This window comes from Lactuca sativa, chromosome 8 (genome assembly GCF_002870075.4).
Source record: "Lactuca sativa cultivar Salinas chromosome 8, Lsat_Salinas_v11, whole genome shotgun sequence".
Lineage (NCBI taxonomy): Eukaryota > Viridiplantae > Streptophyta > Magnoliopsida > Asterales > Asteraceae > Lactuca > Lactuca sativa.
The window spans coordinates 137,418,537-137,423,313 of NC_056630.2; the positions used below are offsets into that span (position 1 = coordinate 137,418,537).

General features: G+C 32.7%; 1 long non-coding RNA gene across 2 annotated transcripts; it reads left to right on the forward strand.

The window, feature by feature from the left end:
• The first annotated feature begins 3,510 nt into the window (after positions 1–3,510).
• LOC111907658 (uncharacterized) lies at positions 3,511–4,479 on the forward strand. Of its 2 annotated transcripts, none has more exons than XR_006186054.2 (3): positions 3,511–3,669; positions 3,871–4,234; positions 4,363–4,479. It is a non-coding gene; the product is annotated as an uncharacterized LOC111907658 (long non-coding RNA). The 2 variants fall into 2 exon arrangements; XR_008225670.1 differs by having other exon boundaries at positions 3,537–3,689.
• Positions 4,480–4,777: the final 298 nt, after the last annotated feature.

Here is a 4,777-nt window from a genome sequence, read left to right on the forward strand (position 1 = left end):
GTCTGAATGTATCTTGGGCTAATATTGGAATAGTTGGGCCTATTGGGCCTTGTAGCCCAATATAAAAATGGACTTCACATTTGTGAGCCTCGGTTTAGGCCAATTCTTGGATTAGGTTGTTGTGGGCATTCGTGGGCCAATTGGGGTCAGGATTATTGACTAAGGATAATATTTGGCTTTAGTATAAGGTCCATTAGAAAGGTCCGGGCCCAATTTGGAAAATTGCTTCATTGATGGTTTTATGGACATTATGTATGGGGTATATTTGGCTTTAGTATAAGGTCCATAAGTGGTATGCAGTAGAGATAACTTTTATAGCTAATATGATATGTGTTATGTGGATTGTGTGTGGGGTATGCTCTGGGGGATTCGCTAAGCTTTGTGCTTACGGTTTACAGTTCTGGTTTCAGGTATCATCGATTTGGAAAAGAAGAACTCAGATTAATCGCAATGCACACACCTATGATTTCCGCAATGAATGATTTTGAGATGAACTTTGATAAATATTTTACTTAATGATGATTTGAAATGTTTGAAATAAATGGTATCAATGTTTTAGCTATATTAAAAACAAAATTTTTACCCTTGATTTTTAGGTTGTCACATATCACACAATATTCAAAATTTACAAAAATACCACTAAGGAGAAATTTTCAAACAATTCTCATACTAAGGGCATAAATGGAATACATGGAAATCAAGATGTTATAGTATGGGTGAAAAAATAGGGCGATCTATTTAAGTTTGGTAGAAGATGGGTGATGAAGGGTTTGAAGTGATTGCATTTTGAGTATTTATTGTTCTCTTAGAGTTTTTGGGTTGAATGAGGAATTAGAGGAAACCATTTTCAATGAATAAGAAGAATGTTTAAGTAAAAATTTGATAGTTATTGGTATTTATAATGGTTGAAATGAGGTTAACATTTTGAATTTATGTTGAAAAATGTGTGTGTGTGTGTGTGTGTATATATATATATATATATATATATATATATAGAGAGAGAGAGAGAGAGAGGGAGGGAGAGAGAGAAAGAGAGGATAGTATTCAAGTTATATTAGAAAATAATATTAATGGGTAAATGAGCAACAACTTGTGCCGATAACATTTTTTGGATGACGAAACTAATTATATTAAAAACTACATTCATAGATCTTAAGGTTATAACATTACTATGCATGACCTGTTAGACTCTATTGATGAGCTCCACAACATCTGACGTAAGGGAACCAAAAGTATCAAACGCAAAATGTATAAACGCATGTTGATTTTGCATGCACGCTTTATCATGTTAGTCATTTTCATGAGACAACTTTTAAAGTAGTTTTCCCCCCAATGAAAACCTCACTCGTGAAGCCTCATAAGAGTTAAAACTCATGTTAGATCTACACATCAGAAACCCCGATGTATCTAAATATGTCAAAAAGAACGTCATTAACCAGGTTGTATTGGTACTTGTAACTCATAAGCTTTCTACAATGTATTGCAAGTTTTATGATAAACGATGTTCTTATTAGTGAAACCATTGAAAAGAAAACCCAAAATCATTTCACGGAGACAAACAAAGACACAGTTTTTGAAAGTTAGAAGAATTTTGATTTTTTGAGTTTATGGTACTCTCTTTGTCCTTGTAAAGGGATAATGACTTGAAAGGGTAACGAACTTTCGACTTTTGTCACATTTAGTCACTAAACTTTTTTTCGTTATCTATTTGCCATTGAACTATTGAAACTGTTCACATTTTACCCTTATGACCGGCTGTTACCGGTCATAAGGGTAAAATGTGAACAGTTTCAATAGTTTAGTGGCAAATAGATAACGAAAAAAAGTTTAGTGACTAAATGTGAACAAAATCGAAAGTTTGTTTCCCTCTAAAAAGTTCAATGACTAAATGTGAACAAACTTCCTATTGTATTATGTTTTAGCAAAATTATTTATTTTTGTTTAATTGTAGCAACATTTGTTGATGAAGAAATCTATGAAATAAAAAACAAAATGTAACATCCGGATTTCTAGGTATCATAATTTAAGTATTTTTCTTTTGAGTTAAGAAGAGAGACTCGACGAGTTGACGCCTCAACTCGTCGAGTAAGGTCGCGACTGATGACTCGGATTAATGAATGGACTCGACGAGTCGGTGAGGCGACTCGACGAGTCCGCGCTGTTGGCAGAAACCTTATATAGTTACTTTCATCTTACACATAGATATGAAGTATTTTATATAATTACGTGCTATGTGTGCATATTATTTGAATACTTGCTGTCTATGCTGGATGAACGATTTTATACATGTTTTAAAAGATTTAAACGGTATATTTATTTTATATCTAAAAATATGTTGCAGATGAAACATGGGTAGATGAAATAGTTGGTGTGTGATCAAATAAAATGATGAGAGATAAGTGATGATAATTAGGTAAATACATGATGATGAATATGTGATGTAGGATGAAAGGAGATACCATAACCTTAACTAGCAATATGGTGATGTAGTCATCTACCAAAGTATAGATGGAGACCACAGACTATTCTAGACAACCTAGTGGAAACACCAGCAGGCCCATAACCTGTAGGTGATGAATTACGAGTTCAGGCGATGTTGTAACTACGTATTCATGCGATGATACTCTAATCCCTTACTATGAATTACGAGTTCAGACGATGTTGTAACTACATATTCATGGGATGTCACAAATTTTGCATGCTAAACCAATGGCCATAATTCATATCAGTGAGAATGATTTATTTTTTTGTAAAACCAAAATCAGATTGGAAATTTTGATTTTTTATTTTGGAAAATGTCAAACCATTGGTTTTTTATTTCGGTTTTGGTTTTTTGTTTTTTTTAAATATATTTTCAGGGTTTTTTTTTTTTAATTTCATAGATTTCTTCATCAACAAATGTTGCTACAATTTAACAAAAATAAATAATTTGTTAAAACATAATACAAGAGGAAGTTTGTTCACATTTAGTCATTGAACTTTTTAGAAGGAAACGAACTTTCGATTTTGTTCATATTTAGTCACTAAACTTTTTTTCGTTATCTATTTGTCATTGAAGTATTGAAACTGTTCATATTTTACCCTTATGACCGGCTTTCAATAGTTCAATGGCAAATAGATAACGAAAAAAAGTTTAGTGACTAAATGTGACAAAAATCGAAAGTTCGTTACCCTTTCAAATCATTATCCCTATAATCGTTGATGAGTAGAGCTGTTGATGTTGACATAGTGTGTGCTAAATTCACATCATCTTTTATTGAGTCTTTCCCCATAGCCTAATGCATATGAAATTAACTGATTCTATTTTTTAATGTTTTTGATCCACTAAATAAAAATTTGGATATTAAAAATATAAGAAGATATTTTAAAAGTTTATTGATAGAAAGTAAAATATTAGGCAAGACTATCCGTGTAAACTGTAATTTAGTCTAAATTGTAATTCATGGTAATCGACGGCTATTATTAATCGATACCAAGAACCCCCATGATAAGATCCATAGACGCGTGACACGCTAACTATATTCTCAGTTATCACGCGACTTCTCGATCCTTCCTCTGCACATGTAAATACCCTTCTTATTTTCCCCGCAGCCACGTTCAGCTGTGTGTCTCAATAGACATCGTATCGTTCAATCTCTTTCTCATCCTCTTGGCACGCTCACGGATTGGGTAATTTGTTTTTGTTTTTGGTAGTTGCTCTTAACCCGATCAATTTCGATTAAATTCATGGATTTTAATTTTTTTTTTCTTGAAAACAATATTTTACAGGGTCTGATAACAGAGTGTTGTTAGATCTTGTGGTTCGGCTGTTCGTAAATCGAGAATTATGTCTCATATCCTCCCTGATATCTTTATCTTCTCCAATTTCAGATCGCTTTTTTTGGGATATCATCGATTGTTTCTTCCGATTGACGAAAGTTTGCTTTGATTTTTGTGATAAATATAAGCAAACGAATAACGATCTATAGGGTCGTGATTAAATTATCGAAATCGTCGATTAAACCGATTTCAAGTGTTTTATTTATTTATTTATTTATTTATTTGTTATTTTTTTAATGATTCAAAGGCATATGAAATCAGAATCTTTAAGGTAATATTATGTCTCGTTAATCTTAACTCGAAGATTACGCGGAAACCAGAGAGATCGTGATAGGGAAAGGGCTCAGGCAAGGGCTGGGGGTAAACCTAAAAATCCCAAAACAGATGGATTAACTCCTGAACAAAGACGAGAAAGGTTTCAGTCGATTGCTATTTTTTTTTTCTGATGTCTATTTTTTAAAAATGTATATGAAACTTTCTTCTTGAAACAATGATTGCTCGAATAATGTTGAAATGGTCGATTTGGGGGTTTTCTTGGAGCAGGGATGCAAAGGCACTACAAGAAAAACTGGCAAAAAAAGCTTGTAAAGATTCATCTGGAGCTTTTAATGGGTCAAATGGCATTAAAACCAAGAAATAGATGTTGATTATGTGTGTAAATGGTACATATATTGTGGGATGAGAGATAGACGACATTAATGGGTTTATTTAGATTGTTGTTTTATGACATTTGCTGTGTAACGTGTTAAGTATTGGTGATCCTTTCTTCTTGTCTGCAATTACATATACTGGATCTAGATTAGATTTATATTCTTGACATTTGGGTTAAGTTTCTATTATACGATTAAGTCGATGGAACATAAGGGCATCTCCGATATTTTTTCTTCATTTTTTCCCTATTCTTTTACAACCCGATACCATTTTCATTTTCAATTTTTGGAGATATTTTTGGGGAATA